This window comes from Acinonyx jubatus, chromosome B3, assembly GCF_027475565.1.
Source record: "Acinonyx jubatus isolate Ajub_Pintada_27869175 chromosome B3, VMU_Ajub_asm_v1.0, whole genome shotgun sequence".
Lineage (NCBI taxonomy): Eukaryota > Metazoa > Chordata > Mammalia > Carnivora > Felidae > Acinonyx > Acinonyx jubatus.
In genome coordinates, this window is record NC_069386.1 from 138,904,865 (window position 1) to 138,930,754 (window position 25,890).

General features: G+C 54.7%; 1 protein-coding gene across 4 annotated transcripts in view; it reads right to left on the reverse strand.

The window, feature by feature from the left end:
* The window catches only part of BCL11B (BCL11 transcription factor B), a 97,655-nt gene that overhangs the window by 18,770 nt on the left and 52,995 nt on the right, over positions 1-25,890 (reverse strand). The gene's annotated exons all lie outside the window — the stretch shown is intronic.

Sequence of the window (25,890 nt, forward strand, 5' to 3'; positions counted from 1 at the left end):
GGTCACACGCATCCTTGGCCACGCACCGCCCCAAGGAAGGCCGGCACGAGACCCGCTGACCACCCACTTCCAGATCCCTCGAAGATGAGTCTGCCGATGGGCGAAATGACCTGGCACCTGACCCCTCCTGGCTGCCCCAGTAATGAGTCAGCGTTTAAGGCCACAGAACGGGATTCCTGCAAACGGGGAATGGCCTGTGTCGTCAAAATGAGGTGCTTGCCAGTGAGCAGGCGACGTCTGATTCCTACCACGGGGGTAAAAATCTCTAAGGGAAGGGGGGAAGTGAAGAGAGAGAGGGAGGAAAGGAGGCAGAGAAGGAAAGAAGAAGGGAGGGAGGGCAATCGTACAGAGCAAGTCCTGGCATATGATGCCAAAACCACTGGCAAGTTCCTCTCGATTGTCACTTCACTAATAAGGTGATCAGTTACCTAACACTAGCAAAGCTGTCTGATAAGCTCAGCACAGGAGACGTTTTAGAGAAAACAGCTTGATTACGTGAAGGCACAGACTGGCCATTCTAACTCCTGCAAACACAGCTGTGAAGGGACAGCTCACTGCCCCTCATCGGCCACACGGCGCCATCCCTCAAACCAGGAGCATCCTGCGACTTCTTTTTTTAAAAACTCACTCTGGGGGGTGAAATTCAAGTGGGGACTCATTCTCCATTTCCAAGGCCTTTGCTCCCACCCTATTATTGCTTATTTGTAAGCCTAAAAATAGGTCCTAATAATCTCCAGGCCTTTTTCTGATTGAGAGCTTGGGACAAAAAAAACAAAAAACAAAAAACAAAAAAAACCCTCCAGTGAGGACTGGCGATGTCTTGAGACATTTCTGATTGCCACGACTGGGGGAGGTGAGGGTGTCACTGGCACTGGGTCAAGGCAGGGATGCTGTTCAACACCCAACGACAAGAAATCCTCCAGCCTTGTAGGCGCTGTGGGCTGAACTTGCAAAACAGACAGCCAGGGAGAAGTGGGGAGTCGGGGTAAAGGCAGAGAGCGAGGAGGGGTGGGGAGAGAGGGTGGAGAGAAAACAGAGAATCAGAGAGAAGGAGGAGGGGCTGACATCGTTTACTTTTTTGGCAGTAAAGGAGCTGGTGGCAACCCAGTCAGCTTCATTATTGCAGAAATCATCTGAATCCCACAGTCGCCGGGAACGGCGGGTCCGGGGCTCCCAGGGAGCTCTGTGCCTCGTGAAGGGGGACGCCAGGCTGAACGGGCAGAGGGAGCAGGGGCATCAAAGGTGCCGGCACCCCCTCGCCCCAGCCCTCCTCGAGAAGCCCTTTCGCCTGGGGGACGCCTCCCTCCAGAACTGGGTTCGGCCACCAGAGCAGGGACGTGAGGGGCTGCCCTAGATTCGGCTGCTCAGATGTGAGCCCTGCGACAGCGGCTGCAGGAGATGAAAACCCAAATATACTTCCTGAAGTCAAAGAGATAAAAATACAATTTCTGCTGTGTATGGCACTCTTTCACGCTGCAGCAATACTTGGGGGGGGGGCGGCGGGGGGGGGGGGGAACATGAGCGGCTGGGTTGGGGGGGGCAGGAAGATGACCGCACGGGCTTAAGCAAATTCCTTTTTTTAAAAACCACGATCCAGAGAGATTACATAAAAAGTACAATTAAGGACCGCTCAGAATCCCGAGGTCTTCGAGAACGTGCTGCCTCCAGAATATTTTTAGAACAATCACTGGAGTGGTTCTTCTTAGTTGCAGAAACACTCCAAATCAGAAAGTCAATTTTTCCTCTGTTTGCAGAAGTGAGCTGGCTCCGCTGGACGGCATGCGTGTGTTTTGCTTGGCGGCTGTTCACAACACTGCCTTGGCCGCGTTTCCTTGGAGCGCGCACGGTGAACCTGGCGCTCGCTCACAGTAGCGCTTGCATTTCAAACGCCCCGGCCACGCTTCCCTAATAACAGCCTGGGAACTGCAAAACCCCTGTAAGCCCAGCCCTCCAAATGGGGAACAGAGCAGGGCTTTCGGGGCCCCTCCCGCCACAATAGGGGCTGTAAACGGGGGCTGCGGCTTTCAATAAAGATGTCAAAAGGTGGAAAACGAAACAATGCTGCCACATTCTGGGGACGGGTGCACGCTTCCTTTCCGTGCGCCCCCTGCTCCCCACCACACACACACACACACACACACACACACACACACACACGGGCAGAGGCCCAGCCCGGCTGGCTCCTCCTACCCATCTGCCCTCTAGACAGGTACCAGGTTGTCTCCGAGCCTGCTGAAGTTTGTGCAGGAAGGGGCACAGGGACTTCAGAACCGCACTGGGGGATGTGGGTCCCTGGGCCTGACAGATCCGGTTCTCCGGCTTCTAGGCTCGGCTGAACGTGAATGAGTGAACTCAAGTGTGAGCTAAGTTCCCCTCTCCACAAGTGGCATGAACCCCTGTACGCGGGTCTACAGCGTGCGTGTAAAGAAACTTGCACCTGATCGGTGCTCAGCAGAGGAAGCTACTGCTAAGAATGTGAATGAGTGAATGAATGAATGAGCAAAGGAAATGAATGAGTAAGGGAATGAATGAATGGCAGCAGGACAGAGCTCAGAGGCAGGAAGAGCAGGACCCCTCAGGAAGCTACCCCTCCTCCCTTCACTGATCGGTAGCCATGATCCCGCACCCCTCCCCCAACCGGGGGGGTTGGGGCAGCGGGGTCATCACTCAAAAAAGGGACATCCAGGTACAATTTCCACCCCTCCCCAGAATCAAGAAATGTACTCATTCTGGCCTCTCAGCACTGCCTGTGCTTCACACGTTCCTTCTTTCTTTCTCTCTGTGTTGTTTACAAAGGTTTCATTATGTTTTCAACTAATCAGAAAGGCCCCGCTAATACACAATTAACATGTGATTATAAAAAAAAAAAAAATTAAAATAGCTTCCAGAAGAAGGAAATGTAATTAAGTAGAGAATGCTTTTCAATAAGTGCTTGCTTTAACCCATTGTCAGAACACAGTCTACGGTTCGTCCACAATGCCTAGAACAGATGCCAAGGGCAGAATGTTAAAAGCAAGTTGGAAAAGAAAAAAAAAAAAGGACATTATTTTCTGGGGGAATAATAACCATCGGCTGGGCAGAACATGCTAGAGAACTCAGCTTCTGCCTGCAGAGGGGTGAACTCCCCCATCCACTTCACCACTCCCTTCTGCAAAAAAAAAAAAACAAAAAACAAAAAACAAAAAACAAAAAACTTTCCCTTCTAAGAAATAAGTGTGTACACCCAAATCTAGGATAAGAAACATAACTGACTGAAGAAACAATGGTCAAACACACAACATTTACAAACTCCACTGTGAACAAGGGGCTTCAGTCCAGACCACAAAGACAGATTGATGGAACACTTTTTAATCAACCCTATGATCATTTTGTTTCAAATCATTTGGGCCAAATCTCAGAAGGGATCGGTCTTTAAAAACCCCACGTCGAAAATGGGCTTTTTAACCTCCCGCTCAAGAAGCAAGCTGAAAACCGAGGGATTTTATTTCCCCCCCTTTCCTACAGCCGCCTCAGACCAGGGCCTTAGGGCCACGAGATCCAGCCATTTTCTCGGACCCCGCGCTTGTCAACATGAACGAGGGCACCGCGGGTTTTGATGGTTTCTGCCAATCAATACGGCCCCAGAGCAAATTGCAAATTCAACAGGTTCCCAAAGGAATGGGAACTCCGTGACAAACGTGTATGTCTCTGCACACGAAGCATCTGGTCTCCACCATAAATCTCCGAAACATGACAGGGAAAGAAGCAAAATCAGGAAACTGAGGGCTGGGGGTAGGGCTGCCACACGGGGTGCCTGTCCCCACTTCCTCCCCCTCTGGAAGACAAACATTTCCAGTCCCAGAGTGTCCCCAGTGGCAGAGGAAGCTGTCAGTGCATGGCCTGCACTGGTTCAGAAAACACACCCAGGTCTGGTGGGCCAGGCCGGCCAAGGAGCTGGGACTTCTGGATCCCTGTTCTACAGTGGGGGCAGAGCCAGGGGCCTGGGTGTAAGGCTGGCCCCCCAGGAGTGCTGCCCCATGTGTACTATGGGTTTCTGGTCCAGGCTCAGTAGTTATTAGCTGACGACCATGGATGAGGCACTCAACTTCTCTGTGCCTCTCATTCAGTCCTCATCGGTAAAATGGCCTCAACAGTAAGCTCATCTCTCTCTCGTTGGGGGAGAAAAATAAGACTCAACGGGTTTATTTACGAAGCCCGGGGTCCGAAGGGAAATGCAGGAGCCGAGACCCAGGCCTGGACAGTCTGGCACAAGAGCCCATCATCTCCGCCACAGAGCCGACTACCCTTGATGACGGTGACCCTCAGAGAGCCGACAGACTTGCATCTCGGGCACCTGGTCAGCAGGGCCCCTCTCCACCCCCACAGCGGTCCCTGAAGTACGGATTTTCACTGAGGTTCAAAGACGAGGAAGCCGAGGCTGAGGATTGACTCACGCCTGCCTGAGGCCACCCAAATCGTGAAACTAAGGGTAGGTGACAAGCAAGGTCGCTCAGTCCCCAACCCCAACCAGTACCAGATGGGGAAACCAAGGCTGCCCGGTGTGGAGAAAGGACTTCCCAAGGTCACACACCAGCCAAGCCCTGGTTCCTGATTCAGGAACCTTCCCAAACCGCCTCAGGCACCAACATGGCAGACCCAGGGCTCCTTCTGGAAGGGAAGGAAGAGAAGTTGCCAGTGGCGCCCCCGTCACGCCCTACAGGTCGTCTGCCGAGCTCCCCCAGAACCGGGTGGGACCAGTACAAAATGGCAGGTGATACATCATGTCTACATCCGCAGCCCAGCGTCCTGACCTCACCCTGCCCCACCACACTTCCCTGGGACACAGCACCCCCCAAACAATTGCCTGTCCCCTCAATCAGACACTTCCCGAGTATCTCAGCATTTTCAGTAACCTTTGCTAGGCTTGTCACCCAGATCCCAGACAGAGAACCCAAGGCTCAGAGAGGTCTCTGCCTGAAGCCACACGTCCCGGGGCCTGTAACCCAGGTGGCACTCCAAACAAAATGTACGTCTCTATGTGACAGCACCTGCCTCCCCCTCCTCCCCAGGGACAGCAGGCCTCTCTGTAATAGGAGCCTCGTCTGGTCCATCCGGGCCCCTTCATCACGCGGCGCCGGCTGACGACGCACAGTAGGAGCTTGCTTTCCCGACACCTGCTTGACTCCATTGAAATGCCTGCCCGCCGCCCAGAAGAGCCGTTAACATTCTGCAGTTGGCGCACGCCCCTTGCGTCTGCACAGCGCAGCAAGGACTGACAATTCTTGCTAGATAAATATCTGGAAAGAAGTCGGGAAACAATTAAAACTAGAAGCTAATAAATGATGAAGAAGCCCATGAGCCAAGTCCTGGCCCACTTCCCAGGCTTCATTCATGCATCAAAAAACCCCAGCGGTCCGAGGCTTCAAGAGGGCAGCTGGGCAGTGGGGCTGTCCGACGTAACATAAATGGGAATTAGATATGATCGAATGTACTCACTGCATTCCCAACAGCAGCCACTCTCCCCCGACTCCCCTGCCTGTGGCTCCCCAGCCAAGCCCCTTCTGGGGAACTCTGGGCAGATGATCTTGTAACCAGGCAACCACGAGGAAAGGTTCCAAAGTTCCTCCACAGGAACGAGGAGGCCGCGTTCTGCTATGGTGGCTGCTGGGACACGGCGCCGTGACCCTCTCTTCTGAACCTTAAGAAAATGAGGAGGGGGTGCCCTAGCTATCCCCCCAACACGGAGGCTTAGATGCTCTGGCCTTCCCTCTTCCCCTACAAGGCAGGTGGGCCAGCCAGCTCTGCGAGGAGACAGCCCCATGCCCCCTCCAACAACGACCATGGCCATCAATGCATCCTCAGCCAAAGGTCCGTCCCAGGACGCACACAGCCTTTCCAGGCTCCTACTTAGCAGCGGCCCCTTCCCTCTGGCCGCGCACCGTTTGCAGCTGTTCTGGCAAATGCTCCCGAGATTCCAGGAGACCCACAGCCTCAGAGGTTCAGAGGGCTCGGCTGCACTTTGGGGAAATATGTGCCCATGGCCGAGAAGACATACCTTGTGTCCACAGGACAGGGAGAGATGGCAAGGGGATCTTGGGGACCCTAACGATGACACAGAAGCCCTGTGTGCAGAGAGCGTGTGCACCCATCTACTCTGAAAAATGCAAATGCTTCTGAAGCCATATTAGATGCCTCAAAAGCCCAGCTAGCTCTTTCGATGGGCATCTGGCATAAGCCGGGTGTTTTCACATCCAAGGTGCCACTGGGCCCTCTGCAGTTAGGGAGGTGTTGTGATTATCATGCTGGGCATGGTAATAGCAAGCTCGGAGCTGGAGGGGGAACAAGGAACCTTCACCAGGAGCCTACTCTGTGCTAGAACTTGGCCTGAAGACATGGACATAATCTCGGGAACTTCCTTCTCACACCTGGGAGTACACCCAGACCCGAGATGCAGAGCCAGAAGCCAATGGCAGGCCTTCCAGCCTCCCTAGCCCGTGCTCTAAGAAGGTACCCGACACTGCCTTTGCCAATAGTCATCTCTTTGGCGCCTGTACAGGATTACAGATGGAGGTATCAGGTCGGACGCAGTAGGCAGATGAGCAAGAAGGAGACCAGAGGCAGACAGGCACATGGGCAGAGGGCCCAGCACGTGCCAGGCACCGCCCTGGGGCCTGCAGGAACCCCCCTCACCCCTTCTTGCCAGTCAGCCGAGGTTGTTATACAAAGGGGGGTCCAGACACTCTGAATTCAGGGCGGACCTGTCATTGTATTTCTTCCCCCAATAACCAATAGCGCACTTAAGAAACAAAATGAGTGGAGCTGGGAAATTAGAAATTGGAAAGAGAATTCCAACCCCCCTCCCCCAAGAAGCAAGCCTCCAGGGAGGACTTGAAGACCCTGTTGAGGCGGGGTGGGTATCATCCGTGTATCTAATGAGGTTCCTCTGACAACACCAAGATGCACACGCACACTTGCACACACGCACACACATACACATATGCACATATACACACATACACATACAGATGCATGCATGCACACACACACACATGCACACATACACATATACACAGATGCACATGCACACACATGCACACACATACACAGATGCACACATACACAGATGCATGCATGCACACGTGCACATACACACATGCACACACACGTACACATGCACATACACACGCACACATACACACACATGCACACACATACACACAGATGCATGCACACAATGCACACGTTCACATACACACATGCACACACACATGCACACATACACACAGAGATGTACACGTACACACAGATGCATGCATGCACACACATGCACACGTGCACATATGCACACATGCATGCATACACGTGCGCACACATACACATGTGCACACACATACACATATGCACACACATACACACAGATGCATGCATACATACACACATGCACACACGCACACATGCGCACACACGTACACACTACACTTGCTCCTCTAGCTGCATTTAGAGAGTGCGAGTCTAACATCTCTATCTGAATGGAAAGGACCACAGCCAGAGATGTGGTGCGCAGCAGCAGAAGAGGAGATGCAGGGACCAGGGCCACCAACTCAACAGATGTCCCACTTCGGATGCATGCACCCCAACCCCAGAGGAGGAAGGCCTGGGCACCACGGAGGCCCTGACTTCCGATTTGGAGCCACAAGCAGAGAATGGAAATAATGTCAATGAAAGAAGGCGCCTCCCGAAGGCACCTCCCAATGGCGCAAGGGTACTGAGCCACTTTGGGAAGCTGTCCCCACGGCTGGGCTGACACAGTCTTCAGCTCATGTACGTGCCCCTGCTACATCGAAGGGCTGGATGGTTTTCTGGGAAGTGCCAGGAGGAGCTAATGAAATCACAGGTGCCCGGCTAGAAACTTCTCTTTCCAATCAGCAAAAGTCACCATAACTTTTGAAATCAACGTGACAGGGTCTTCTGAGTTTTAAAGAAATACCACGTACAGTTTTGGTGTGGGCTTTTCTCTTCTGGAGTTACACTGGGAGCATTTTCCCACATCGCTAGAGACACCGTGAAGTCATTATTTTTGGTTGCTCTGTGTGTCCCACCATACGACCGGGAGACTGCACCTTCTAGCTATCCTCCTCCCTCCTGGAATCTACTTGCTTCCAGAACTTGCCACCATTACAAGGAGCCTGCAGGCGCGTGTACACGTTCTCCCGCACATCCCTGGCGAACCTTCAGGATGGCGCCCCATATGCAGGTCCAGGGGTATGAAGCATCTCACTACGTGTTCCCAGCTATCCCCCGGGCCCCCGAAACCCTGCACCTCTAGACCATTCACCCTGACAGGGTGCAAGAACAGCTAGCTGACCCCACGCCTGGGTCAGCACACGTCAAGAACACTTCCCATTCGATCACTAATTTTGGAAAAGCGTCCCCGGCCGGCCCGGCAGGCATGTGGTTCTCCTGGTCCCTGCCGGGTGGATGCCCACCGCGTCTGGACAACAGTCTCCCCGGCACAGCCCAGGAGCTTGCCCAGCGCGGACGACACACCCGTGCGCCTCTCTCCCGACTCCCGGGCTGCCAACTCCCTCCTCAGGATGACGCTGTGCACGGGGCCATTGTCCACAAACAATCATTTTTCAAAAAACAAACAGAAAAGGCGAGTTGCCGATACTTTTGCACAGTGCTTCTCCGCTTCCTGAAAATGCGAGATAATGAATAAAAATGTTCATTACGGAATTATTCACTTTCCTCCCTGATTCACGTCCTGGTAATTACCGTGACCAGCCTAATAAAAACTGCTACAAACCGAAGGTCAACTGGCAGTTAGAAGTGTTCGTTTTCATTTCAATGTATTCATCTCTGGCTCCTAATGGCCTCATTTTCTCCCGTGCTCCTTAATAAATACCACTGAATTACAGGTTAAATAGCTAAATTAAATTATTGCAATTACAGCGTGCAGAGCCCTGAATCTGGGTTTACCTTTCCCAGTTCAATTAGAGGCGAGGTTTCAACAGCCACGGAATTCTGATCGCTGTCAATATTCTCAATTGCTGAGAATGTGCACGGACGCCCAGATATTTGGTGAGAGGGTTTATTCCCCGGCTTGTTTCTGAGGGGCTGATTGGAGCTCTCGACTGAAACAAAATCACACAATCAAAAGTGGTTTTTGGAAAGCGACCACAAGGCATAATTGATTCCTTTCGACTGAAAAGGGAAAAGACTTAGCAGGGTTCTGGCTAAACGCTGTGTGTGTGCATGCGTGCGTGTGCGTGTGCATGTACACAAAAGAACACACCCCCCGTCTTCTGAAGGGGTGAGTACATTTCAATAAATCTGGATCCCCGCTCCTTCATGCCACTGGCCCACAATTATTCTACAGGTCCACATTAAAGAGCTTCCTCATTATTTAAATATATTCTAACGTTTGTTGCTATTGCCTCGCCACAGGATTAATTATCCGGCATCCCTTATAAGACAGAGTGTCTTAATAATACGGAGTGCCTGGGAAGGAAGGAAGAAAAAAAAAAAAAAGCCTCGCCTGTTCTGTTTCCCCAAATCCCAAGATGTGAGAGTCTATTTCTTGTGGAAGAGCTCCCCCTTACTTCTCTGTCCCTCTGCTTCTAAAGGCACCAAATCCCACCGCAGGCAGGGCTCTTGTCTTTTTTCTTTTCTTTTTTTTTTTTTTTAAACCATCTTATTAACACAGCACGGGTGAGCAGTGAAACCCCACTAGGCCCACCCGTGAGTGTTTAGAAATCTGGGCTGTGGCAGGGATCCACGTCACAGGGGAGAGAGAGCCCACCCACTTCCCTGGCCCCCAAAGCCAGGCCTGGTCAGACTTGAGGGGTGAGCCAGCTCCACCCTGGTGGGCAGGGGAGGGCCCCGCAGAAGTCCCATTTGGAACTCTGACATCCCTGCTCAGAAAGCCCAGAGCTGAGCCGGTGCCAAGTGTGAAAGGCCAGCGCCCACAGCCGGAGGCGGGGGATGCGGGTGGCAACTGAGGCCCAGGCACAGCAGCCATCGGGCAAAGGGTCTACTCAGTACGCTCTGCTCAGGATCCCCCATCTGGAAGCCCTTCAATCATGACAGGCCTATTTCTGGGGTCCAGGCGTTTCATCTGCTCCCCAGAAAGGGAGATGACACTCTGCCCCAGCCCAAGGAAGCCACCTTGCATGGGACCCTGACTAGGGTGGAAGGCCATCTGTTTTCACCCCATGGGGCCCGCTCCTCCAGACAGGGTCATGGCCAGGGAGGGCCCTGGGCTCCCCTGCAAATGTACTTGCCCACGTATAGGGCAGGAGGCTGGCACGGACACTTCCAGACCAACCCACAATGGAAACTGGGAGACCACAATGGTTGCACTCAAGGACAGGGCCTCCCCCAGGCCTGGCAGAGAGCAAGCTTTGGTCAGTATTTGCTGACCCAAAGCAAATGCAAAGCACCCCCTCCCTCCCGATCCTCGGCCAGCTACCTCAGGCAGCCCTTGGAGCCTTTTTCCTCCCAGACCAGACTCCGCTGACACAGAGAAGTTGGCACAGCCAGGCCCAGCATGGTGGGGAGGAGGCCCGGCGTCCGCCTGACTTGCCTAAGTCAGAGAGTGGACACACATCACCCCCAACTTTCAGACACCCAGTGGTTTCCTAAGGGCAGGATCCACACCGCAGAGCACCCAGTTGCCCAAGGGAAGTGGCCAGTGGCCCATGCAAATATTTCTACAAAGGAAAAAGCAACTTGAGCCAGAGATTCCTAGTCCTGGAAGCCAAACAAGACTCACTTTAAAGAATGTCTGAGAAACAAATTGACCATCAAGTGCTTAAAGCCAATCGGTAGTTGCAAAGCTATCACAAAACTGGGGCGCCTGGGTGGCTCAGTCAGTTAAGCGTCCGACTTCGGCTCAGGTCACGATCTCGCGGTTTGTGAGTTCGAGCCCCACGTCGGGCTCTGTGCTGACAGCTCGGAGCCTGAGCCACCTTCAGATTCTGTGTCTCCCTCTCTCTCTGCTCCTCCCCCACTCACGCTCTGCCTCCGTCTCTCAGTAGTAAATAAATATTTTTAAAAAAAATTGTTTAAAGAAAAACTATCAAAATTTATGCTTCAAATACTAGGGGTTTGGGGGAGTTGAGGGGCCACACAGTATCAGGGCAACCTTCCCGAATACTAGGCACACTCACACTAGACCCTTCTTCAAACCTTCAACCACCTGATGAAGCAGGTACCATCTCCGTCCTCATCAGCACGATCATCATCTCACTGTGGGGGTGGGGTGGGGGCGGGGTCCCTCCAGTCTATGAATGAGAACCTAAGGCTCAGGGAGGTGAGGTGACTTATCCAAGGTCACACAGCCAGGGGCCCCCAGGGGCCTACCAAGGACTGCCTCCCGGGGAAACAGCAGACCCCCACACCGGGGCCCCAAACTCATCCTCATCTGCTGCCAGCAGCCTTCTCTACCCTCTCTGCCCTCATTGACAGGCACCCCACATCGAGCCACTGCAGCTACTCCTGAGTCCCGAAGAGTCTCCTGCTCCCTCGCACCCCAGGCGGTCCAGTCCCTCTGCCTCACACAGTCTCTCGCGCTCTGTACCACTGGGGAATGTTTCTGCCTCCTTCACGCCCGGCTCAGACCCCCTTCCAGAGCTCCCCACCTTCCTTGAAGGTCCCCTGGCTCTTTCTCTGTGGCACCTCTGGGCACCGCACCTGTCTCGGGACCCTGGTGCCTCCAGGGGCGAGGGTTTCAGGTACCACCCAGTGGGACGCACCCAAGCACCAGTCAGACACGCTGGCCTCCGTGCGAACACCCGGGGTCGTTTGTTTGTTCTTGTGAAAGCTTTCTATGGGGTAGAGCCCAGGAGGAGCTCACCAAGTCTGCTGGCGTTGGTCAGAGAGGGTGCCGGGGAGCACTTGGCTGGGCAGCCGACTGTGCCTTGGAATGAAAAGGAAAGCCCAGGGGCTCCCCGTCCTGAAGCCGTCTCAGTCCACTGGGGCCTCTCTGACGGCACCACAGACCAGGCGGCTTGCAAACAGCAAACTTTTATTTGTCACGGTTTCACAGGCCGAGAGTCCAAGATCAAGGTACCAGCAGATGTGGTGTCGGGTGAGGGCCCCCTGCCTGGTTCCCAGACGGCAGCCTTCCTGCCGTGGCTGAAGAGACTGGGGGTGCGGGGACGCTCTGGGGTCTCTTACAAAAGGGGGCACTAATCCTCGTGACCCAATCGCGTCCTCGAGCCTCTGCCCCCTAATACCATCACTTTGGGGGCTAGGATTAAACACATGAACTGGAGGCAGGGGGACACAAATATTCAGACCACGGCACCACGTGACAGCTCAAGGGATGGAGGGGAGGACTCACGGGGCCGAGGGGAAAGCAAGAGCGCCTCCCCCAAAAGCTCCCCACAAGGCCAGGGCAGGGCCTGCATCCTTCCAAAGCCCTGGGCAGACAGAAGAAGCCACCTCGTGGCCACTGGAGGCCACGTCCAACAGCCCTCATGAGTGCAAGGCAGTGTGACCCCTGACCCCAGCCTCGCTCAGGCCAGCTCACCACGGGGGCAGTGGGGCAGCAAGGCGGAACAAGCCTAGGGTCTAATGCAGTTCACCCCTGCTAAGTGACCCGAACAAGACCCTTCCCCTCCCTGCACCTGGGTCTCCGGTGGGGCAGGGAGTTGGACCAGACAACTTGGCCTCGTGGCCCACGTGCTCTGGGGGAGGGGCAGCCACTGGAAACTGTGTCCGCAGAGAATCCCACGGGGCCCCTTCACCCCCGTCGTCGGCCGTTCACTAGCCACACCCCGCTCTGACAGAAGAAAGCCCCAGCGGGCCCAGGCATGAGGCAGGGCCCCTCCATGCGCTATCTCAAAGATCGCCCATTCCCAGAGAGGTTCAGAGACTGGAGAGGACCCGAGAGCAGCACCGCTGCCCACCGGCCCCCTTCTCGTCCCCTGCGGCCTCGGCAGGGCAGAGCAGGTCTCCACGGCAGGCACCAAATGGAGGGTCCGCACCTGTAAATCCTGTCTACACTTCAGCAGAAACAGCGCACACATCCTCAGGATGTGGGACGGACAGAACACACGGTGCTGTGTCCGTGGCCTTAATTTCTCAAAAGCAAGTTCAAAACGGGTTCCTCCTCTGTTTGTTTGTTCAACAGGCATTTCCTGAGCACCTACTACGCGCCAGGCACCGTGGGGATCCTGACAAGACGACCGCCTTCAAAGAGCTCACTCTTTCATTCATTCTCTGCTCTTTCATTTCACAAATGGGTCCATTATATGCACCTTCTGCAGCAGGCTGTCTCAGGTGGGGGATGGGGGCGCAGTTATGAAGGGACCTCCCCCCCACACACCCCTAAAAGCATCACTGCAGCGCAGCACCGGAGGAAGTGGCCCTCTCTACCTCTCGAGGACAACCCCAACCTCTCCCACTGCCCCAGCCCCAGCCCACAGAGCACGGACCCTCTGGGACCCTGCTCAAGTCACATCCTAGCCTTGGAATGGAAAAGGTCATCCCGGGTATGATGACGGGGGGTGTGCAGCTGAAGGGGGACAGCCACTGTCCCAGGAAGTTGTTGCAGACGGCACCCATACTTGAGCTGTGTGGGAGGTCCCCGGTGGACTCTGGGGGCCAGCCACTTGTCAGGCATCTGGAGCGAAGGCATCTCCCTCCCTGGCATCATCGGCACAGCGGCTGAGGCAGCTGTGAGCTGCTGGCCTGTACCTGAGCGGCCCCGAGTCTCTCCTGTCTGCAGTGACCACAGGTGCAGCACAGGGTGGGGGACGGGGCAGCCGGCACAGCAAGGCAGGTGGCGGGTTCAGAAGCTTGCCCCCCTGCCCCGGAATTTCCCCCCAACAGTGCCCAGGAAGGCGGGTGGGCACTCAGTGGCCCCTCAGCTGCCTTCCCAACACATGAGGGCACCGAGCACATCCTCCGTGCCCAGGCCAGTGCTGGGCAGCTGGGAGCTGGGCACAGACATGAGCCGACAAGACTTCTAAACCCTTCTTCTTCATGGGCAATGCGCCTCATTCCCAGGCAGAGCACGAGCCTGAGCCCAAGCGGACAAAACTGAGCACCTGTGTCCTAATTCCATCCTTGGGTCCCTGAAGGTCATCATGAAGGACGCTGTTCAAAAATATTCAAGGGGGCGCCTGGGTGGCTCATCCGACTCTTGATTTCATCTCAAGTTGTGATTTCATGGTTCGTGGGATGGAGTCCCGAGTCAGGCTCTGTGCCGGTAGCACAGAGCCTGCTCTGGATGCTCTCTCTCCCTCTCTCTCTGCCCCTCCCCTGCTCACACACACGCACTCTCTATCTCTCTCAAAGTAAGTAAATAAACATTTTTAAAACTGTTCAAAATGTTAAAGAAATTTATGAATGTATCCAAAACAGGGCCGCAAGGGCAAAGTAAAACACAGTCGCTTGGCTTAGAACCTAAATTAAGCCCACTTGGTGCGACAAGACTGTTACTGCCACTGCCTCACCGACAGGTACCTGGGACCAGGCGGGCAGAGTCTGGAGGCACATCTTCTGAACACCTGCCCGCAGGTGATCCGAGACTCTGCCCACCTGGTCCCAGTTGGATGCAATGATCATTACTTAATGGAAACGCGATCTTTCGAAGCAGCGGGAAGGGAGAATTAAAATAATGCAGGTCCGTGAAAGTAAGACCATCTGGGCAGCTGAGAGAGAATTCCGGAGTTGCCAGCGACAGACAGTGCTTCTACCCGGTGGCCAGAGGTTCTCCCCACCCAGGATGCCAGAGCCAGCTGGGCCCCCAGAGAGTTCCTGTCTACTCTGGTGCCCTCATTCAGGTTTTCCACAGTTTTGGAAAAATTCAAGGATCATCCCAAAGGCTGCACCACCCACTTCTGACAGTTGTTAGTTAAATGCAACCATACTACAAGGCATTGGCCACTCTAGCACTGAAGGAAAGAAGAAAAGTAATTCCTTGCACGTCCTGTGTGCCTGTCCTGTCCTGGTGCTTTGTGAACCTCCATTTTGCAGAGGAAGAAAAAGAAGCAAAACGCACGTCTATGCAGTCCTCACAGCCTCTGTGGAACGGGGGTCAGGAGTGAGTAAACAACCAAACTGAAACGACGTGGTAAAGGGGCTGCCTGGGTGGCTCAGTCGGTTAACGTCCAACTTTGGCTCAGGTCATGATCTCGAGGTTCATGAGTCCGAGCCCCACGCTGGGCTCTGTGCTGACAGCTCGGAGCCTGGGGCCTGCTTCGGATTCTGTGTCTCCCCCTCTCTCTGCTCTCCCATGCTCGCACTCTGGCTCTCTCTCTCTCTCTAAGATAAATAAAAACATTTAAAAAAAAAAGTATGTGGTAATATGTGGAATTCACAGAAATTTCCTATTTTGCCTCCAACAACTGCTGGTCTTCCTTCACGTATCTGTTTTGCAGAAACAAGTTGTTGAAGGAAGATCAACCCCACAGGGACAGCCTGGTCCCACAGGAGGGGAGCCCACAGGGCTGCCTTCCACCTGCAGGCTGAGGCTTTGGGAGGGCAACGCCTGGGCCAGTGGCCCCCGACCGGATATCCAGGTAACTCTCTCTCTCTCTCCAGAGGCAGAATGAGGTCTGGGAGATGGTCTGGACAGAGGAGGTCTCATGGAAGACGGATCAGACTCTCTACTTAGGTTTTGTCTCAACTGCCTCCAAGGTCAATGAGAAGATGCCTGCTTTTTGTGTGTGCTAATGTTAGAACGATCCCTCAGCATCACGTTTATTACTCCTTATCTTGGAGATCCACAAACTACAGGCCATGGACTGGCCACATGCTTTTGTAAATAAAGTTTTATTGAAACGACAGTCGTACCCAAGTGGGTACATACACACTGTCCATGAATACTCTCGTTCTGCGATGGCCGAGCTGATTAGCTACAAGACAGGTCACTGGCCCGGAGAGCTAAAATATTTACTATCTGGACTTTCATGTTAGATAAAGGCCTTACCTGAGCTAACAAACCATGGGAGGAAGTCTCCCAGGATTGAGGTTGATGCAAAAATCTCTCTATCCTGAACCATTTTTCTTTCCTAAGCAAAGCAGAATTCAGCCTGTGGCCAGGCTGCCAGGAGGCTCAGAGCCAAATTCTGTGCTCCACTGAAATACAGGTTCCCGGACGAGCTCTCCAGTCCCTTCCTTGCTTGTATGACTCCCATCCTTTTATGGCTGTTTGAAGGCTCCTGCCACTGGTTTACTTAAAGTAAGAGATTTCACATCGCTTTATTATGGAAGCAGCTACGGCATGAATAACACAAGAGGGCATGAGAACAGGATGGCACTCCAGCTCACGGGTCCCTCTGCATCACCATAAGCCTTTGCAGACGCCACTCTCAGACCTCACCTGGGTAAGGCCCCCCACTCCTTCCCTTCCTACCTAAGCCCCCTCCAGCCCAGTCCTCTGGGCTCGAATTCTTGCATACGATGCAGCTGAGCAAGCTTCAGGCACTCACTCCGGCCACTTCCAGTCCCCCACCCACTCCTGGCAGCAAGAAATCTCCAAACACACCCTTCATTCATGCAGACCCTCCTGGGTGCCAAGTCCTGCACTGAGTGCTGAGACCCAGAGGCAGACACGCGAAGCACACCCTGTGCCCAGGGAGCCCTGCTGTCCCGCACAAGGAGGATACAACCTGACCAGCTGGGCCCACAGGCGTGTACTGAGCGCTGCCTGGGGGAGCTTTTCACCGAGTAGGGTCCCGGCTGCCTGGAGACCCAGGGACTCCCTGGACAGAGTCTGGCCAGGCTGGAGGGCAGAGGTACCCAGGGCCCACTGAGAGAGCAAGAAGCCCATGAGGCCAGGCTCAGACACATGACAGTAACCTGCCCTGAGCACTGAGGTTCTGGCCGAGCAGGGTCCCACAGCTCCAGATGGAAACGCGCCATGTGTTAATGGGTGATTCCGGGTGAGTCACAGAGGCCCCACGTCCCCGCCTCCTCATACCAATATCACAGTAGCAGCCTGAGGAGGACATGAGATAACAGGTGTACCAGGCCTGGCACAGAGTGGGCATCTTATAACAAATGGAAGCTACGACAGAGGCCTGGCTAGCATGGTTGAGCACAGCAGGCAGCACTGGGAGAGGAGTCCAGCGGGCCCTGGAGGCCATGAACGCAGCCAGAGGGAGTTCACTCTCCGGTGGGGGACTCTGAGCCCTTCAAAGCCAGAGCTGAAGGACCTCAGCCCTCGTCCTTCTGGGCCACACAGTCTGAACTTGAGCTCGCCCAGGTGCCCCATCCCTTCCCTCTCCGGCAAAGCCAGGCTGACAGCTGGGGTGTCAGCCACAGGCCCTGAGCCCTGGATCCCAGGTGCGGGCGGGGACCAGCCCCCACAGAACCCAACGTCTCTGGGGCTGCTGGCCTGATAATCACCACGTTATTTACTTGGGAGTCTGTTTATTAGGAACTTGCTGCCACTGGCTGTTGGCAGGCTCTAATATTCACACCTAGCTTTCTCGAGGTCTCCAGAAGCGCTTAAGAGCCATTCCTTCACGGCCCAGACGGGGAACCAACCAAAGCAAGACCAAGTACGGGGTGGCCTTTAACAAGAGGAAAAAAGGTTTTCAGGTTCCCTGTGGCTCCAGACTTCACGATTCTGGTTACAACGCTCGCCTGGAAGGCGACACATGCAGCTGCCTCCACCCCATCTAGGGAGGCTGGGGGCAAAGCCCCTTTCAGAATTTGGCCGGGCCCCATTTTGACACGTTCCTGGCCCAAGGCACAATGGGGTAGGCGTGTTTGCTGGAAGAATCAGTCTGATACCCATCCACGACGCTCGTGTCAGAGATACACAGGTCGAAAGACACCTTCCCTGCCTCAGCCAAGGTCCGGTCTAGAGGGGAGGTGTGCATGCGTATGCACACACACACACACACACAGGCACAAACACTGCAGCTGGCAAGTCCAGCGTGGACAGGAACAAGGACGCCCAGGCGGAGAGAGGGTGGGGGCAGCTCCACAGGGGAGCCATAACGTGTCCCAGGCACAGCACAGTGACAGCGGATGAGACTCAGACAGCTGCACAGGATAGGCTCTGCACTCAAACCGTGCCTCACGAGAAGGACAGAAGGGCTGGGACCTCGCGACCAGCACGGAGTCCTCTGCTGCCATTTCCCAGCCGTGCAGTTCCAAGGGGAGCCTTGACTCTCTGAGCCTCAGTTTCCTCATCTGTAAGACGCAGCTGCCATCCCACCTCTCTCAGCCCCCGTGCACACTAGACCCCAAAACTCTGCTGCTTGTTGTTCAAAACACACAGCCTCACTGACATCAGCAGGGAATTCTCAAGCGACCGGAGAGCAGGCCACGGCCCTGGGGTGGAAATCCACGGAGACCACAGAGGCCATGTGACAGAACAAGCCAAGTCCCAGGCCAGGACAAGGTCAGTGCAAGGGCTCCCGGCTGGGAGCAGAGAACAGCCACGGAGCCCCCGTGGCACTGGGACAAGAGGGAACGAGAAGCTCACCCGTCAGGGCTCACAGTGATGTCAACAAGGTGCCGCTGGAACACACACCCCTGGGGAGCCTGGCCAGGCCCGGTGGGGGGCAACCTGGGCCTCAGGCCGGCAGGACCCACTGCTCCCGGAAGCTAGATCAGAGGAAGGCCCAGGCAGGACCCCAGAGACCGCAGCCCAGGGTTGAACTGGCCAGGTCGACCATGCCCTCTGCCTAAGTCTGCACGTCGACTTTTCCTCAAAGGCATGCCAGGATGGAAATGAGTTTCAACTTCTGGGTCGGTGTGATCGATGAGTAGTGGCTGCCTCACCTGTCCGCTTGAGGCGTCCAGCCCCCCCACCCCTACCCCGCCACCAGAGGGAAGAGGTGCTGTGATCAACTAGTGATGTCTGCCACAGGTATAGGAGGCAGCAATGGAGGTGTGCCTGCTATATCCACACAGGACCCTAACACATCTCCGGACCACAGCATCCCCTTTCTTCTGGGAAACACACAAAAACAGACACAACAAAGATTGCAGAAAAGAGGAAAGCTGGGAGAGTTACTCCAACAAAAGAATGGCTGAAACCAGGGAAGGGGAGGAAGAGTTGCCTAGAATTTCCACACATCTCTGGGCTTTATCAGCCACAGTAAATGCAAGGGCACAGTTTTCCAGTCCACCTTGACTGCAGAGGTGTTTACTAAGAAGGCTCTCTCCAGGGAGAAGTTACTGAGAATAGAGCTCTCTACTCAGCTAGCCAGCTCCCTGGCTCCAGCCCCTTTGTTCGAGGCCTGGAACAGGCCCCTAAGGAGCCCCAGCGGCTCATACCCGAACACCAAGAAGCTGACAGCTTGAGGTCTGAGTCCACGGTAAGGTGTGGGTGGCCATTCAAGGAAAGAAGCAGACACAGGCCAGCAAACTGGAAAGCCGGTACCTGGCAGGGGACTCCAGGTGGCCCAAGCAGAGAGACTGAGGGCAGGGCTCCCCTCTAGGGACAAGAATGCCCCCAAAACTGAATCCATGCACTTACTGCTGCCCCCACAGAACAGCTCACACTGGTCCAGGAGAGGGGACTTGGACACTCCCAAACCTGGGGGCTCCACACCTAGGATGTGGGAGGGAGCCCAGCCCTCACCCCCACCGGCTCAGCTCGGCTGCAAGCAGCACTGCAGACTCCTGGGTCACCGTGGAGAAGACTCCTTGTCCTCTACCTACGGTGACAACTGTCATCATGAGATCAGTAATCGCTCCCCTCGCTGGGGCCTTCTCCATGCCAGGCCCTGTATTTAGCACTGGGCATACACCCTTCACCGTCTCCCTTCAGTGAGCAAGGAACCCAGGCTCCAAGATGGAGGTAAAGGGCCAGGGTCACCCAGTGAGGCAAGGGCAGAGCCAGAGCAATCTCAGGCCTGGTGGGTCCCCGGCAGGGCTCTCTGCCCACCAGGCTCTGCCTCTGAAAGCAGCCTCAGGGCAGTCTGTGGGCACCCAAAGGGGTAAGGATCCCGGGATCCTCAGGAGAGCCCATGGTGGCACTTGGGCACCTCACTGCCTCCTGGTCTGCTCCCTGGCCCTTTACAAAGCACCACAGAGCAGCTGGCCAGGAGCCTGGTCCCAGACGTTCGCACACATATGCACGTACACCCATATGTGCACATGTACACACACACACACACACTTCCGGACACATGGGGCCGTCACTCTTACTCCCCTGACCTCCTTAAGGTTAATGAATGTGCCGACGGAGAGGTCCCACAGCTGACACGCTGGCCCACCTCCCGTCCAGGGGCTCTCATCATGCTCTTCCCTGCTCTCTGGAGCCCCCACTGCTGGTGCCACCATTCTGAGTCCTTGTCTACTTTCTGAGGGATGTAATGAGTAACACTGTCTGCTTTCTGGCCTGACCTTCTCATCGGCTACAGGGGCTTGTTCTTATAAAAAGAGGAAACTTCGGCTGAACGGGAGTAAATGAACTTGACGTCCAGCCCCCTCCAATCTCCCACACACATCACCCCCCTCAAAACGTGATGGCTCCAGGAGCACCCGGGTGGCTCAGTTGGTTGAGCGTCCGGCTTCGGCTCAGGTCGTGATCTCGTGGTTTGTGGGTTCAAGCCCCGCGTCGGGCTCTGTGCTGACAGCTCAGAGCCTGGAGCCTGTTTCAGATTCTGTGTCTCCCTCTCTCTCTGCTCCTGCCCTGTTCGTGCTCTGTCTCTCTCTCTCTCTCTCTCTCTCTCTCTAAAAAATAAATAAACATTTAAAAAAAAAAAAAAACCGTGATGGTTCCCAACTCAGAAACCACACTTTGTATCCGATTCCAAATCCAAGAGCCTGTCCCCTTCGGGTCAATGACTTCCACTGTCCTGACGTGCCCCACTCATCTTCCATCCTCCACAGATGCATCCCTCAACACTGCTCCTCCTACCAGAGGACTCACCTGAGCAGCGGGCAGGGTGCAGTATCTTGCTGAATAAAGAGAAGCAGAAGCAAAATGGACCCTCTCCCCAAAAAGGTTCAATTTCCAAAACTCAAGCGGCACACCCCAAGCAGGAGAGACAGAACTCCGTCCGGGTTGGTCTGACAGCTGTGTCTTGCTGAACTGCAAGTCTCAGATTTCTCACATATGCAAAGCTGCAGTTTCCCAGAGGACACTCCCTCCCCCCCCCCCCCCGCCCCCTGCAAGCTGCATCTGGGGCCGAAGGTCAGCCCACCTGTGGCCCAGGCCTGGTGGGTCATGATGGTCAAGGTGAGAGGCGACAGCCAAGGGAAGCTAACCCCAGCCTCACCACCCTCTCCCACTTCCCCGGCATCTCTGGCTGCTTTCCCCCCAAACAAGAAGTCTCTGGGTCTGTCCCTGCCCCACCAGTGACACCTCCCTATCTTGGTCCCCGACTTGGTTACTGGAGGCATTCTGGGAAGGATACAATAACACCAAATCTACAGACCAGTTTCCTTGAGGGAACAAAAAAACCTAGCCTGTCTGCACCCTCACCCGGGCAGGAAACCCACCAGGAAGAGGGGACCCCGGGTTTTTGTGCCAGAGCCAGGCATGGAGCAGGGAACCCACTCCACCCCACTCCCATCTGCTTCCAGTTCACGTGGGCAGACAGACATGGAATCTTTGCAAGTGGACATTAATCATTTGCAGCAATTAGATACCCAAGACCCAAGATTCCCTCCTTGCAGAGGGAACGAAGGAAGCCCTGGGGCGCTAGGCAGCAAGGCTCCCGGACCTAGGTGTGCCCACATGAAGGGAAACAGAGGCCCCATGTGCTCGTTCTCTCTCTCTCTCTCTCTCTCTCTCTCTCTCTCTCTCTCTCTCTCTCTCGGGTGCTGTGTGCAAGCCTCCACAGCGATCAGAGTGCAGAGGTCCGCGATGTGAAACGCCCAGTGGATTGTCAGCAATGAGGTATAATTGAAAAGGATTAACATGAATGCGATGTTTCCCTTCCAAAAATTCGAGGAACGCCACGATGGCTCTCATCTGGGCTGGTATGACTCATGTTTTTAATAGAGGAACTTAATTTTCACTTCTGAGGAATTTGGACTCAGGGAAACATTGTCTAAGAAGCGCTCGTTTTACTCCACCGACAGTAAGTTGCAACACCCCCGAAGTAAAAATAAAGGTCTCCAGCCTGTCCCTTGTCTCTCAGAACCCACTGTGAGCCATGGGGTGGTCCCCCGTGGGCCTGCTCAGAGGTCTGAGGCCAGCCAGGCAGGCCCTAACTCAATGTGGTGGCCTGGAGCCAGTACCTGCCTGTCTCTGGGGCACTCCGCGGGGGTGCCCACTTGAAGGGCATCCGGTAATGCTGCGCAGGGGCCCGGACAGGGCGTGCTGCGTGAGTCGGACATGAGGCTGTCCAACAGTAAGAAGGGTGCAAGGGCGCAGCTAGGCTAGGCATCTTCCTCTTGATCTGGAAGGCTCTGGATAACACAGCTCCCAGAGCCTATTAGAGAGGTACGCCCCCATCATTCCGACCCTACGGGGTCCTCCTCCCAGCAGAGCTGGCTCCGGGGAGACTAAGCCCGAGGACATGGACTCCTCCCTCTGCCCAGGGCGTGCTCCTCACGCTGGGTACGGGCCAACAAAACCAAGGCTCGGAGGTCAGAACAACCTGTCGCCACCCCCTAGTGGGGGCTGCCTAGTTAGTGGGGGTAATGAGACATCACAGAAGCCCCAGAAACGCCCATCCCTTCATCGATCCCTTCCTCCTGGCCAAGTCCGCATGCTTCCGTCCACATCCCCGCCCTGAGTCTCCACAGAGACCCTGCCTCCCGGGGATGTCCCAGCCCACCACACTCTACTCTGGATTCCGAGGAGAGTCAAGCTTTGCATAAAAACGGAACCCAGGATGAGCATCTGGGGGGCAGACTTCTTGAAACAGCAGTACCGGGCAAGATAGTCTTTCTGCCTCTGTACCTTTCAGACGCATCTTCTTACTTTACACGGCCCCCAGCAGGTCCCAGAGCTGATGGGTCATTCCTGAGGGGGAAGGGGGATCACGGGAGCCGAGAAGCTGATCTGAGGCCACAGCGCCCAGGTACCACTGTCGCCTGCTGAGGAGCCCCGCAGGTGAGAATTTCCCCATCGAGCATGCCAGGACGGAGGCTGCACCAAAATACCACTGTTCCTGGGACGCTCGTCGCCACGTCCCGGGAGCTCTGTCACCCGGCTGGCCACAGCAGGATGTCCCTTCTGAGTGTGGCACACCGCTCACGGAGGTTTCCACTGGACCCCACGGTGCCCAGGACGGCACCCACTGCCCCAACCCCCATCCTGCAATGAAGAACAGATATCCAGATCCCCTCCCCAACTCCTCCCCACCTCTGCTCCGGCCAAGGGAGAGGCACTCGTTTCTAAGTTGCAGATAATGTCACCCACCATTCATCCAAATGTGTCACTAACATCCCATTAGACTGTAATTATTTTTTAATTAAAACTAAGAAAACTGGCATGCCTGTGCCGACTTTATGCATCTGTTATGGGTTAAAATAGCTTTTAAAAAATGTTTCGGAGACCGCAGTCTATTGTGGCCGCGGCCTCTGCCAAAGAAAACGCAAGCTTGCTTATTTTCTCCATGGGGCGCAACAGCGCCTGTGTGTGCCGGAACAGAATCGGCTGGCCGTGAAAAGAATTCTAAATAAAACACAAACATGGAATTTGGCAACGCCACAGAAGCAAGCTTAAGACTAATTCCAGCATGCGGACGGCTCTCACATAGTAAGTCTGGCTCCAGCATAAATGAAACCAGGCACTGTAAAATACCAAGCAAGTCGGAGTTTCAACTTAAAGGGACAGAACGCCGGTTCCAGGTATAAAAGCTTATTAAGCCGGCTCGCGCTGGCTCCATAAATCCATAGGTTATTAGCCGTTTGCTTTCAGCCAACCCCTCCTTAAAGAGATGCATATTAAGAGAGAGAGAAGGAGAGAGAACAACAAATGAAAACCATCACTTTGCACTTGACTTTTAGTGCAGCGGTTCTGGAAATACTGTGCTCATTATCTCGATTAGAGGAGAAAGACTTTCTGAAAACTCAAATGCACACAGACCCTAAAGTGGGGGGGGGGAGGGGGGATGACAGGGGGACGGGCCAAGGGATGCAAGGTAAGAATGCCCATGCCGTGGGTAGGACGAGATGAAAACGACCTCCCCGGAAACCAGAGATGTCGGGAGGCGGGACTCGGCCACAAGGGGAAAAGCCACGTGGATGCTGGAATATTTCCACCCAGGGAAATGGCAATGATGATGACTGTGATAGTAATAATTATAGTTATAATGACAGCAAAAACGTTAGAGTAATACCTGCCGCCATTCGCCACCTTCATACACCAGCCGCTGCTGAAGGTGGTAGAAGGTAACCGGGAGAGGTTTTCAAGTCTAATAGTGCAGTTAAGGGTTCTGAAGTCAGGCTGCCTCAGTTTCCACATCTGTAAAACGGGAGCGGCAGTGCCTGCCTTGCAGAGGCCGGGTGAGGGGTGCTGAGGGTGAAGCCCACGCTAAACGGCTAGCCGGCTGCTACCCGTCCCACCAAGCTGCCACCACCTCATTTCACAGACCAGGAAACCGATGTCCTAAAGGCTAGGTCACTCGCCAAGGTCAAAGAGCTGGTACATGTCAGAGCCGGGATTTCAAACTCGCCATCTGGATCCAAAGCCTGTGGTCCTCACGCACGCCCTCCTGGGTGGGTCACACCAGCATGGCCAGCCACGTCTTCTAGCACTGTGAACAGTGGGTCCTGTCTGAGGCTGGGGCAGGCTCGGGGATGCGGCCTCCCCTGGAAGGGAGTGAGAAGACAAATTCACCCCCAGAGAGATTCGCCCTCAAAGCCTCTCACAGCAGGCCTCGGTACTGAAACACGATCGCACTCCGCGATCCAGGGAGAATTACAAAGTTCAGGAAGGAAAATAATCCAAGTGCTTCCATCATAAACACCCTGCATTGGGCGAGGAGGGGAGGTGACCCGTGCTGTGCCGATAAGTGCCCCGCCACCACACACATGCATGCACACACAGACATACACACACACACCATACCTGCTTGTCTACACTCACGCGTACGCATGAAAACACATACGCGTGAGTGTGTATATGCGCGTACCCACACACGCGCTCACACGTGCACATGCATGAACATGTGCATGCAGACACACACGTTCACATACCCGCCAACGTACGTGCACACACCCACACGCTCACATATACACACACACTACACACGTATACGCACAGGCACACACATAGAGACACTCACACATAAACACACAAGCACACAGGGCCTTTTCTTACAGGGTCTGTGCCAGGCCCAAGGACACTGGCAGAGGCAATGGGAAAAACCAGGGAGAAAATTACATGAGGCAATGTTTGGCTCCAAATAAAAAAGCCATGGAATGTTTTCCCTCAAGTCTTGGGTATTTTCTTGCAGGCCCACTCAGACCCGGATCAAGCAAGGGCGGCAGATCAGGTCAGCCTTGCCCACAAGGAACCCCTGACCACCCCGACCCCCGTGGCGAGCCAGCTGCAATCCTCCTGATGCTAACAGCCCCTGGCCCGGTGGGGCTGGGATGGGACATCCCAGGCAACTGGCACCCACGGAGGCCACAGTCCATCTGCTCGTGGACCATCTCCCCATCAAATACATGCTCAGCAAACCGGGGCCGGGACTGGGTCCTGACCCTCTGACTCCCCCCGCCACACACACACCCCACCCCCGCCCCTGCTCTGCAAGCCTCTGCAGCCTGGCTGGGTGACATCACACTCCAGTGGGCTCCAAGCTGCTCTTCCTGAAAAGATGCACGTCTTAGAAGATGCAGACTAAAAATACTCCTGGCTTCTCAGAGCCAGTTTACAAAAATAATTATATTTTCTTAAAAAAAAAAATAGATTATAGGCAAGTATGTGTCCAGCTATTTTTAGTTCCTATTCAGCTCTGCTAATTTTTTCTCATAATAATCACTGCAGACTTTTTTTTAAAGCCACCCCCCCCCCTTGTTAAT